Source organism: Bombina bombina, chromosome 4 (assembly GCF_027579735.1).
Source record: "Bombina bombina isolate aBomBom1 chromosome 4, aBomBom1.pri, whole genome shotgun sequence".
In the NCBI taxonomy this organism is placed as follows: Eukaryota; Metazoa; Chordata; class Amphibia; order Anura; family Bombinatoridae; genus Bombina; species Bombina bombina.
The window spans coordinates 82,847,014-82,860,719 of NC_069502.1; positions in this window are offsets into that span (position 1 = coordinate 82,847,014).

Sequence of the window (13,706 nt, forward strand, 5' to 3'; positions counted from 1 at the left end):
TTACCAGCCCTGAACAGGGCCCTTTGCGGGGCATGCCCCAAGAATTTCAGCTCTTTTGCCTGTAAAAGAATAAATACAATACCCCCCCCCCAACATTACAACCCACCACCCACATACCCCTAATCTAACCCATACCCCCCTTAAATAAACCTAACACTAAGCCCCTGAAGATCTTCCTACCTTGTCTTCACCATACCAGGTTCACCGATCCGTCCTGAAGAGCTCCTCCGATGTCCTGATCCAAGCCCAAGCGGGGGCTGAAGAGGTCCATGATCCGGTCAAAGTCTTCATCCAAGCGGGGCAGAAGAGGATCTTCCATCCGATTGAAGTCATCATCCAGGCGGCATCTTCGATCTTCTTCCATCCGGAGCGAAGCGGCAGGATCCTGAAGACATCCAGCGCGGAACATCCATCCGGACCGACGACTGAACGACGAATGACTGTTCCTTTAAGGGACGTCATCCAAGATGGCGTCCCTCGAATTCCGATTGGCTGATAGGATTCTATCAGCCAATCGGAATTAAGGTAGGAATTTTCTGATTGGCTGATGGAATCAGCCAATCAGAATCTAGTTCAATCCGATTGGCCGATCCAATCAGCCAATCAGATTGAGCTCGCATTCTATTGGCTGATCGGAACAGCCAATAGAATGCGAGCTCAATCTGATTGGCTGATTGGATCAGCCAATCGGATTGAACTTGATTCTGATTGGCTGATCGGAACAGCCAATAGAATGCGAGCTCAATCTGATTGGCTGATTGGATCAGCCAATCGGATTGAACTTGATTCTGATTGGCTGATTCCATCAGCCAATCAGAAAATTCCTACCTTAATTCCGATTGGCTGATAGAATCCTATCAGCCAATCGGAATTCGAGGGACGCCATCTTGGATGACGTCCCTTAAAGGAACAGTCATTCGTCGTTCAGTCGTCGGTCCGGATGGATGTTCCGCGCTGGATGTCTTCAGGATCCTGCCGCTTCGCTCCGGATGGAAGAAGATCGAAGATGCCGCCTGGATGATGACTTCAATCGGATGGAAGATCCTCTTCTGCCCCGCTTGGATGAAGACTTTGACCGGATCATGGACCTCTTCAGCCCCCGCTTGGGCTTGGATCAGGACATCGGAGGAGCTCTTCAGGACGGATCGGTGAACCTGGTATGGTGAAGACAAGGTAGGAAGATCTTCAGGGGCTTAGTGTTAGGTTTATTTAAGGGGGGTTTGGGTTAGATTAGGGGTATGTGGGTGGTGGGTTGTAATGTTGGGGGGGGGGGGTATTGTATTTATTCTTTTACAGGCAAAAGAGCTGAAATTCTTGGGGCATGCCCCGCAAAGGGCCCTGTTCAGGGCTGGTAAGGTAAAAGAGCTTGTAACTTTTTTAATTTAGAATAGGGTAGGGAATTTTTTATTTTGGGGGGCTTTGTTATTTTATTAGGGGGCTTAGAGTAGGTGTAATTAGTTTAAAATTGTTGTAATATTTTTATTATGTTTGTAAATATTTTTTTATTTTCTGTAACTTAGATCTTTTTTATTTTTTGTACTTTAGCTAGTTTATTTAATTGTATTTATTTGTAGGAATTGTGTTTAATTAATTTATTGATAGTGTAGTGTTAGGTTAATTGTAGGTAATTGTAGGTAGTTTATTTAATTATTTTATTGATAGGGTAGTGTTAGGTTTAATTATATCTTAGGTTAGGACTTATTTTACAGGTAATTTTGTTATTATTTTAACTAGGTAACTATTAAATAGTTCTTAACTATTTAATAGCTATTGTACCTGGTTAAAATAATTACAAAGTTACCTGTAAAATAAATATTAATCCTAAAATAGCTATAATATAATTATAATTTATATTGTAGCTGTATTAGGATGTATTTTACAGGTAAGTATTTAGCTTTAAATAGGAATCATTTATTTAATAAGAGTTAATTTATTTCGTTAGATAAAAATTATATTTAACTTAGGGGGGTGTTAGTGTTAAGGTTAGACTTAGCTTTAGGGGTTAATACATTTATTAGAATAGCGGTGAGCTCCGGTCGGCAGATTAGGGGTTAATAATTGAAGTTAGGTGTCGGCGATGTTAGGGAGGGCAGATTAGGGGTTAATACTATTTATGATAGGGTTAGTGAGGCGGATTAGGGGTTAATAACTTTATTATAGTAGCGCTCAGGTCCGCTCGGCAGATTAGGGGTTAATAAGTGTAGGCAGGTGTCGGCGACGTTGAGGGGGGCAGATTAGGGGTTAATAAATATAATATAGGGGTCGGCGATGTTAGGGGTAGCAGATTAGGGGTACATAGGGATAACGTAGGTGGCGGCGATTTGCGGTCGGAAGATTAGGGGTTAATTATTTTAAGTAGCTTGCGGCGACGTTGTGGGGGGCAAGTATAACGTAGGTGGCGGTCGGCAGATTAGGGGTTAAAATTTTTAATCGAGTGGCGGCGATGTGGGGGGAGCTCGGTTTAGGGGTACATAGGTAGTTTATGAGTGTTAGTGTACTTTAGGGTACAGTAGTTAAGAGCTTTATAAACCGGCGTTAGCCAGAAAGCTCTTAACTCCTGCTATTTTCAGGCGGCTGGAATCTTGTCGTTAGAGCTCTAACGCTCACTTCAGAAACGACTCTAAATACCAGCGTTAGAAAGATCCCATTGAAAAGATAGGCTACGCAAATGGCGTAGGGGGATCTGCGGTATGGAAAAGTCGCGGCTGAAAAGTGAGCGTTAGACCCTTTAATCACTGACTCCAAATACCAGCGGGCGGCCAAAACCAGCGTTAGGAGCCTCTAACGCTGGTTTTGACGGCTACCGCCGAACTCCAAATCTAGGCCTTAGTTTTTTTCTTTTCTTTTGGTAATGTAGTACTTTTAATAATATTTAATTGTATATTTAAATAATTTGAGTAGGGTTAGGGTTTTTTATATGTAATTTAGTTAATTTAATTGATAGTTTAATTTAATTGTAGTATATTATTATTATTATTATCATTTATTTGTATAGCGCCGCAAATAGTTAGGGTAGGTTAATTAATATTTTAAAATAGTTTATTTTAATTCTTTTTTTTTTTTTTAAATCTTTTATTTATCAGATTTTTTTCCACATACATCAAACAACAAAAAAAAAGAAAAAAAAGAAAATATGAATATTATACACAATATTTGTTGGAGACGCAGCTCCTGTAACATCAAAGACAGCAAAACTACACATAAGATTTTCTCCATCTTAGAAAAAAAAAAAAAAAAAACTGTGCTGAGGGCACACCCCTCAACATCCGCGACAGGGAGACACTACTCCTACTCCACCTCTTAACCAGAGAACATACCTCAACTGAGGATTATAACCATAAATACTGAAAAAAAAAACAAAAAAAAAAAACATTTTCTCTCTCCCCCCCTCCCACCACCCCCGCGGCATCCCTACCCGTTACACCCCACCAGGCTGCTCCAGCCAGCTATGCGGAAAGACATTTAATAATGTCAATTCCGCAAAACTCACTGATGATAGGAAGGGGGAAAGAATCAATTTTTGTAACGAGGTGGGATAAGATAATATAACAGGCGACCACTTCCATAAAAATTTCTGAATTCTTTTCTCTGCAGCATCATATAAGTGATATGATTCAAATACTATTTGGTCTTGCAATATTTTAAAAACCACAGCTAACCCACCGCTATTCTTAACTTTCCAATTTTTCAGTATACAGTGTCTAACTGCCAATATAATTGTATTTAAACTATTTATGGTATTACAATTAATAGCATCATTCGGAGGGCAAAGAAAGATAATATCTATCGCAGATAGAGCTATTGTTACTTTATATAATTTATTAAACCAAAAAATAATTTTCAACCAGAGTTGTCTAACTTTAGGACATGTCCAAAACATATGAAGTAAATCTGCCCTACCATGTGCACACCGCGGACACCGATTAGCACCAGAAGGATAAAACTTGGATAATTTCCATGGTGAAAGATAGAAATTATTAATCACTTTCATATGAGATTCTTTCCAAGATATTGGTACTTTACACTTGGACATGGACTTAAAGCTCTGATTAATTGTTTCATGTTCCACTAATGGAGTTACCAAAGACCAAGTTTTACATAGATTATCCTTAACAGCCTGGCTCTGTTTGTTGAGCATGATATCATACAACAGAGAAATTGACGCATCTCCTGCAATAAATTTTTGTATACATAATTTAATATCCTGCCAGACCATTTTAAGGGGAGCATACCACTTCTGAGCTGCAATAAAGTGTCGGATTTGAAAATAAGCAAATAAGCCAGACCTGGGAATCCCATATTTACTAAAAATATCTTCAACTGATAATATTTGGGGGTTTTCATCCAGCATTTGTTTAACAAATTGCAAACCTTTTTCCAGCCCATTCTTTAAATATTTTTTGGTACAACCCTGGGAGAAAGCTTGGATTACTTACAATAGGTAGAAATTCAGAACAGGAAAAATCTAGATCCAAAGCTGTACAGAATTTTTTAATTCTACAGGTAAGTTTAAATTTATTTGAAGATAGGGATGTTGTAATTTTAATTTAAAGTTAGCGGGTTGTTAGGTTTAGGGGTTAATAGCTTTATTTAGTTTATTGCGATGTGGGGGGCTGACAGTTTAGGGGTTAATAGGTTTAGTTAGTGGTGGGGATGTGGGAGGCCAGAGGTTTAGGATTAATACGTTTATTTAGTGGTGGCGGTGGCAGAGAGCGGCAGAATAGGGGTTAATAACTTTTTTAATGTTGCGGCAGGGTCGGGGAGCGGCGGAAGAGGGGTTAACACATTTTATTTAGTACTCAATAATCCCTGCCAATGAGTCTTAGGAATCTTTCAACAAAGGATTTTAATAGTTTCACACTATATAATAATCAATCTGGAATTACTTAAGTAACAACAGGAGAAGACCAAAGATACGCTCACTCACTTCCACACAAACCCCATCCACCAAACACATCCGTACCATATAACACTCAATTATTGAAAAAACAAACCAACAAAAAAACAAAAAATAGAACAATGTAATCAAAAACACCCCCAAGGCGTCCCCAGGGAGTGAAGAACAGCAGCACCTGTCACACAGCCTGTCAAAAATCATGTGACAATATTATTTCAAGAAAAACAGGATAGTTCTCATTATTGAAAGAGAAATAGCATAAACTGCATCCAATGTATTGAAAGAGTTACTGAAACACAGACATCACATATGGATCCGGATGCTTTGTAAACTTGTGAGCTTTAAATCCGGTTACTTATAGAATATGGTATCATGTAACAAAACCCGGGATACTTATAAATGCTGATGGTATTTGTAATCCATGTTATATAGTGTCACACAAAAATATGCAATCTGTCATATGAGTAGCCACAATTGTAAGATGCAAAACAGCTGTTAAGAAGCGAGGTATATTCAAGCTGCAGGTCCAACCTCACACCCTTTGTATTATTCACTCACGGTGAACACGCTAACACAGCATGCAAAGTCCCATTAATATGCTCAGTACATTGCCCAAACATGATTTTTAAATACAAAAAATAATAAACTAAAAAATAGATATATCCAATATACAAGTGACATTATAGTATTCTATAAGGAACAAACTTATTAGAGAATAAACTCATAGCTACACTATCGGTGGAGCCCTATCACATTGTCATTGCCTAAAGTAATGACGCCCATTAGACGAAACTTAAATTGGATGGTGTTTATGGTAGAATTTATTCTTGCTCACTGAGGCATCTCTAAAATATACGTGCTGATATTGATTAGGACTATTGAATTCTAAACACCATCCAATTTAAGTTTCTTCTAATGGGCGTCATTACTTTAGGCAATGACAAAGTGATAGGGCTCCACCGATAGTGTAGCTATGAGAATATTCTCTAAGGCCTAGATTTGGAGTTCGGCGGTAGCCGTCAAAACCAGCGTTAAAGGCTCCTAACGCTGGTTTTAGGCTACCGCCGGTATTTGGAGTCAGTGATTAAAGGGTCTAACGCTCACTTTTCAGCCGCGACTTTTCCATACCGCAGATCCCCCTACGCCATTTGCGTATCCTATATTTTCAATGGGATCTTTCTAACGCCGGTATTTAGAGTCGTTTCTGAAGTGAGCGTTAGAGCTCTAACGACAAAACTCCAGCCGCCTGAAAATAGCAGGAGTTAAGAGCTTTCTGGCTAACGCCGGTTCATAAAGCTCTTAACTACTGTACCCTAAAGTACACTAACACCCATAAACTACCTATGTACCCCTAAACCGAGGTCCCCCCACATCGCCGCCACTCGATTAAAATTTGTAACCCCTAATCTGCCGACCGCCACCTACGTTATACTTATGTACCCCTAATCTGCTGCCCCTAACCCCGCCGACCCCTGTATTACATTTATTAACCCCTAACCTGCCCCCCACAACGTCGCCGCCAGCTACTTAAAATAATTAACCCCTAATCTTCCGACCGCAAAGCGCCGCCACCTACGTTATCCCTATGTACCCCTAATCTGCTACCCCTAACACCGCCGACCCCTATATTATATTTATTAACCCCTAATCTGCCCCCCTCAACGTCGCCGACACCTGCCTACACTTATTAACCCCTAATCTGCCGAGCGGACCTGAGCGCTACTATAATAAAGTTATTAACCCCTAACCCGCCTCACTAACCCTATCATAAATAGTATTAACCCCTAATCTGCCCTCCCTAACATTGCCGACACCTAACTTCAATTATTAACCCCTAATCTGACGACCGGAGCTCACCGCTATTCTAATAAATTGATTAACCCCTAAAGCTAAGTCTAACCCTAACACTAACACCCCCCTAACTAAAATATAATTTTAATCTAACGAAATAAATTAACTCTTATTAAATAAATGATTCCTATTTAAAGCTAAATATTTACCTGTAAAATAAATCCTAATATAGCTACAATATAAATTATAATTATATTATAGCTATTTTAGGATTAATATTTATTTTACAGGCAACTTTGTAATTATTTTAACCAGGTACAATAGCTATTAAATAGTTAAGAACTATTTAATAGTTACCTAGTTAAAATAATAACAAATTTACCTGTAAAATAAATCCTAACCTAAGATATAATTAAACCTAACACTACCCTATCAATAAATTAATTAAATAAACTACCTACAATTACCTACAATTAACCTAACACTACACTATCAATAAATTAATTAAACACAATTGCTACAAATAAATACAATTAAATAAACTAGCTAAAGTACAAAAAATAAAAAAGAACTAAGTTACAAAAAATAATAAAATATTTACAAACATAAGAAAAATATTACAACAATTTTAAACTAATTACACCTACTCTAAGCCCCCTAATAAAATAACAAAGCCCCCCAAAATAAAAAATTCCCTACCCTATTCTAAATTAAAAAAGTTACAAGCTCTTTTACCTTACCAGCCCTGAACAGGGCCCTCTTCTTCCGTTGTCTCCCGACGAATGACGGTTCCTTTAAGGGACGTCATCCAAGATGGCGTCCCTCGAATTCCGATTGGCTGATAGGATTCTATCAGCCAATCGGAATTAAGGTAGGAATTTTCTGATTGGCTGATGGAATCAGCCAATCAGAATCAAGTTCAATCCGATTGGCTGATCCAATCAGCCAATCAGATTGAGCTCGCATTCTATTGGCTGATCGGAACAGCCAATAGAATGCGAGCTCAATCTGATTGGCTGATTGGATCAGCCAATCGGATTGAACTTGATTCTGATTGGCTGATTCCATCAGCCAATCAGAAAATTCCTACCTTAATTCCGATTGGCTGATAGAATCCTATCAGCCAATCGGAATTCGAGGGACGCCATCTTGGATGACGTCCCTTAAAGGAACCGTCATTCGTCGGGAGACAACGGAAGAAGAGGATGGATCCGCGTCGCCTGCTTCAAGATGGACCCGCTCCGCACCGGATGGAAGAAGATTGAAGATGCCGCTTGGAGAAGATGTTTGCCGGTCCGGATGTCCTCTTCTTGCCGGATAGGAGGAAGACTTTGGAGCCTCTTCTGGACCTCTTCAGCACCGGATGATGGATCGCCAACCCCCGCTTGGGTTGGATGAAGATGTTGGAGCCAGGACGGATCGGTGAACCTGGTATGGTGAAGACAAGGTAGGAAGATCTTCAGGGGCTTAGTGTTAGGTTTATTTAAGAGGGGTTTGGGTTAGATTAGGGGTATGTGGGTGGTGGGTTGTAATGTTGGGGGGGGGGTATGGTATGTTTTTTTTTACAGGCAAAAGAGCTGAAATCCTTGGGGCATGCCCCGCAAAGGGCCCTGTTCAGGGCTGGTAAGGTAAAAGAGCTTGTAACTTTTTTAATTTAGAATAGGGTAGGGAATTTTTTATTTTGGGGGGCTTTGTTATTTTATTAGGGGGCTTAGAGTAGGTGTAATTAGTTTAAAATTGTTGTAATATTTTTCTTATGTTTGTAAATATTTTATTATTTTTTGTAACTTAGTTCTTTTTTATTTTTTGTACTTTAGCTAGTTTATTTAATTGTATTTATTTGTAGCAATTGTGTTTAATTAATTTATTGATAGTGTAGTGTTAGGTTAATTGTAGGTAATTGTAGGTAGTTTATTTAATTAATTTATTGATAGGGTAGTGTTAGGTTTAATTATATCTTAGGTTAGGATTTATTTTACAGGTAAATTTGTTATTATTTTAACTAGGTAACTATTAAATAGTTCTTAACTATTTAATAGCTATTGTACCTGGTTAAAATAATTACAAAGTTGCCTGTAAAATAAATATTAATCCTAAAATAGCTATAATATAATTATAATTTATATTGTAGCTATATTAGGATTTATTTTACAGGTAAGTATTTAGCTTTAAATAGGAATAAGTTATTTAATAAGAGTTAATTTATTTCGTTAGATTAAAATTATATTTAATTTAGGGGGGGTGTTAGTGTTAGGGTTAGACTTAGCTTTAGGGGTTAATACATTTATTATAGTAGCGGTGAGGTCCGCTCGGCAGATTAGGGGTTAATAATTGAAGGTAGGTGTCGGCGATGTTAGGGAGGGCAGATTAGGGGTTAATACTATTTATGATAGGGTTAGTGAGGCGGATTAGGGGTTAATAACTTTATTATAGTAGCGCTCAGGTCCGCTCGGCAGATTAGGAGTTAATAAGTGTAGGCAGGTGTCGGCGACGTTGAGGGGGGCAGATTAGGGGTTAATAAATATAATATAGGGGTCGGCGATGTTAGGGCAGCAGATTAGGGGTACATAGGGATAACGTAGGTTGCGGCGGTTTACGGAGCGGCAGATTAGGGGTTAAAAAAAATATGCAGGGGTCAGCGATAGCGGGGGCTGCAGAATAGGGGTTAATAAGTGTAAGGTTAGGGGTGTTTAGACTCGGGGTACATGTTAGAGTGTTAGGTGCAGACGTAGGAAGTGTTTCCCCATAGGAAACAATGGGGCTGCATTAGGAGCTGAACGCTGCTTTTTTGCAGGTGTTAGGTTTTTTTTCAGCTCAAACAGTCCCATTGTTTCCTATGGGAGAATCGTGCACGAGCACGTTTTTGAGGCCGGCCGCGTCCGTAAGCAACTCTGGTATCGAGAGTTGCATTTGCGGTAAAAATGCTCTACGCTCCTTTTTTGGAGCCTAACGCAGCATTTGTTTAAACTCTCGATACCAGAGTTAAATTTATGGTGCGGCCAGAAAAAAGCCCGCGGAGCGTTAACAGCCCTTTTACCGCCGAACTCCAAATCTAGGCCTAAGTTTGTTCCTTATAGAATACTATAATGTCACTTGTATATTGGATGTATCTATTTTTTAGTTTATTATTTTTTGTATTTATCTGATATATTTAGGGACGTTTATACTAAGGATTCATTTATTAACTTTGTTCATGACTGTAGGACAGACTCTTCAGAGCCCGCACATGACCCCATTAAATATACATTTTTTATGGTTATATCTGGGTAAACCAATTATGAAATTTAAATCCAGATTTTTTATATGACCCTACCATTTGTAATATAATCTCAGAACTGTATCTGGGTAGGCCTATGTATATATACAATTTTTTCATAAATTTTCTTTCAATTATTAACTTCTGTATTGTATATAGAAGGGATTATCACTTCTATTTCTTACACTTGGAGTTGTTCTTCTGTTTGGTGTGGAGACGTCTGTGTCTTCATACGTTACGTTAAGTGGCTCTTAAGCTGTTAAGATTAGTCTGCTTATTATTGATATACTTTGTAATAGAACCACGCATTAGGTCTATGTTCATGCAGTCTTTTTTACATAAACTATTAGTTATTATGTATAGGAGCACACCTAACGATTAACATTAATGCCAATTTCTTTTGAACACACTAATGTTTGCGTTTTATTTGTGAGGGTTACACACATCCGATTTTCCATATAAATATGAATGAAAGTTACGTGCATGGAGAGAATGTGACGTAGGGGGGGTGTAAATGTATTATCCAATAGGTAATTTGTAGTATTGGTTCAAATAACACCTCCTCACAAGCACCTGGACATTTCCTTGACAAAGGGGCGGAGTCCCCGAAACGCGCGTCGGAACCAGTTAGGACGCCAACACCTGTTCTTACCTCTGCTGTTTGAGCCACTCTGCATGCTAACTGTGAACGGCTTTTGAGAAGGAGGAAGCGAGATGGGAGTATCATGATTGCGGTCCATTTGCACAATGAAGAGTACGACGTTGACAAGTCTCACGGTAGTATTGCATATACAAGCATTGGCTGTTACAGGTAACACTGTTTATCGTTATTGCTCTGATCTGCATTGAAGAGTCTACCACTCAAATACAAGGTATTTGCAACCTGAATCTGCAGCTTAAAATTCATGTTTGGGCAATGTACTGAGCATATTAATGGGACTTTGCATGCTGTGTTAGCGTGTTCACCGTGAGTGAATAATACAAAGGGTGTGAGGTTGGACCTGCAGCTTGAATATACCTCGCTTCTTAACAGCTGTTTTGCATCTTACAATTGTGGCTACTCATATGACAGATTGCATATTTTTGTGTGACACTATATAACATGGATTACAAATACCACCAGCATTTATAAGTATCCCGGGTTTTGTTACATGATACCATATTCTATAAGTAACCGGATTTAAAGCTCACAAGTTTACAAAGCATCCGGATCCATATGTGATGTCTGTGTTTCAGTAACTCTTTCAATACATTGGATGCAGTTTATGCTATTTCTCTTTCAATAATGAGAACTATCCTGTTTTTCTTGAAATAATATTGTCACATGATTTTTGACAGGCTGTGTGACAAGTGCTGCTGTTCTTCACTCCCTGGGGACGCCCTGGGGGTGTTTTTTATTACGTTGTTCTATTTTTTGTTTTTTTGTTTGTTTGTTTTTTCAACAATTGAGTGTTATATGGTACAGATGTGTTTGGTGGATGGGGTTTGTGTGGATGTGAGTGAGCGTATCTTTGGTCTTCTCCTGTTGTTACTTAAGTAATTCCACATTGATTATTATATAGTGTGAAACTATTAAAATCCTTTGTTGAAAGATTCCTAAAACTCATTGGCTGGGATTATTGAGTATTATATTATTATTGAGTCAAGGACCAGACTCTATCCCGTGCCTGAGCATTCTACATTTAATGGGTGGTGCGGTCACTTTTTGATTATTATGAGATAAAGTGATTTCTGAAAGAAAAAAGAGGATGCGCTAATGTGGAAAAACAGTGATATTAGATTAAAACCCCTTGGTGTCTTGTTCGTATTAAATCTATATAAGTAAATCCAATAATACAAAAAAATATATTCGAATCTCAAGTGTACAAACAATTTAGTTACTTAGTGAATAACAATAAGTGCAATAATAATATAACAATGTTAACAAATGTGAAAGTTCAAAAGAATGTATATATATATATATATATATATATATATATATATATATATATATATCAGTGTCCAAATAAAATGTCCAATTCACAAATAAAAGGATATGATAATTGGATGAATTCAGGTGTTAGGCTTGCTCCACTTGTGTCCACGGTGTGGTGGGTCAAGATATCTAGGAGGAGGAGAAGACAAGGGGCGCCAACATAGTGTAAATCGTATAAAAATGATGAAAAACAATATTGTGCATAAGATCTACTCACAAACAGAGTGGCACCTTGAATTAACTAGGTGCGGGCAGGCAGACTGACATTCAGGTCCAGCAGTCAGTACGCTGGGGGTCTCACCCGGGAGACCTGTGAAAGAGGAGGTGAAGGTGGAGGTAAACGGCTGTGAAGTTGAAAGGTGCCGGATCGCCAACAGAGGAGTTCAAACGGCAGTGGTAGTTTTTCCCCCAAGAATATTGCTCACACGATCGAGCTTTGTCCCAAACAAACTGACAGCGTCAGTGTGGAAAGAAGTAATGGTTTTAGTCCCACTGGAACAAAAAGAACTGCAAGCAGCTATGAAAAGAAGCAAAAACCGGGTCTTGGCTTTAAAACTTTGGTATTTGGTACTCATTGGCTGGGATTATTGAGTATTATATTATTATTGAGTCAAGGACCAGACTCTATCCCGTGCCTGAGCATTCTACATTTAATTGGTGGTGCGGTCACTTTTTGATTATTATACATTTTATTTAGGTTGCAGCGATGTTGGGGCGGCAGATTAGGGGTGTTTAGACTTGGGGTTTATGTTAGGGTGTTAGGTGTACACGTCACTTGTTTTCTACCATATAAATCAATGGGATATCTGGCAGCATTGAACATAAGCTTTTGCTGCTTTCAGACTCCCATTGATTTCTACGGCATCCGCGGCCTCCAGGTTGGCGGATTGAAAATCAGGTACGCTGGGCCAGAATAGCCGCGAGCATCCCTGTTAACTATTTGGTAAATGGGAAAAAGTGTCAGATAGAGCTGAATGTGTATTCGGAACATCTGTAATGACGTAAGCATCGATCTGCGTCGGATTGAGACCGGCGGATCGTATGTTACGTCACAAATTTCAACATTTGCCGGTCTGTAGGCTTTGATAACTAGGTCGGATAAAGCTTGCAACAATTACGCTGCGGAATACCGGCATATTTGCGGTTGAGGCTTTGATAAATATCCCCTCATGCCTTTACTACCCATTCCCCAGCTTTGCACAGCCAACATTGTTAGATTAATATACTTTATAACATTTAAACCTCTAAATTTCTGTCTGTTTTAAAGGCTCTTTTGACAGCCTCTTAATCACATGCTTTTGTATTTCCTTTTCACAACAGGAGACTGATAGTTCATGTGGGCCATATAGATAACAATGTGTTCACGTCCGGGAAGTTATTAAAGAGTTTGCAGAACACATGCAACGCAATAGATTTTAAATAGTCACAGTCATTTGATCAGAGGGCTGTGAGAAGAGGCTTAGATACAAAGTAATCACAGAGGTAAAAAGTATATTAATATAACTGTGTTGGTTGTGCAAAACTGGGAAATGGGTAATAAAGGGATTATCTATCTTTTTAAACAATAAAAATTATATTGTAGACTGTCCCTTTAAATGTGGAGAAATGGTTGACAAAGTCAATATTCCTTAGTACATTATTGTAAAAAAAAATGTCAGAATAAGCACTTTATGCATGTGAAACATGTTCTATGGTAAATGTCAACATAAAAACGTATATTCTGAAAGAAGACCACGTGCTACAAACCGTTTTCCTGCTACTATGAAAGCTGTGATTAAAACATCAAA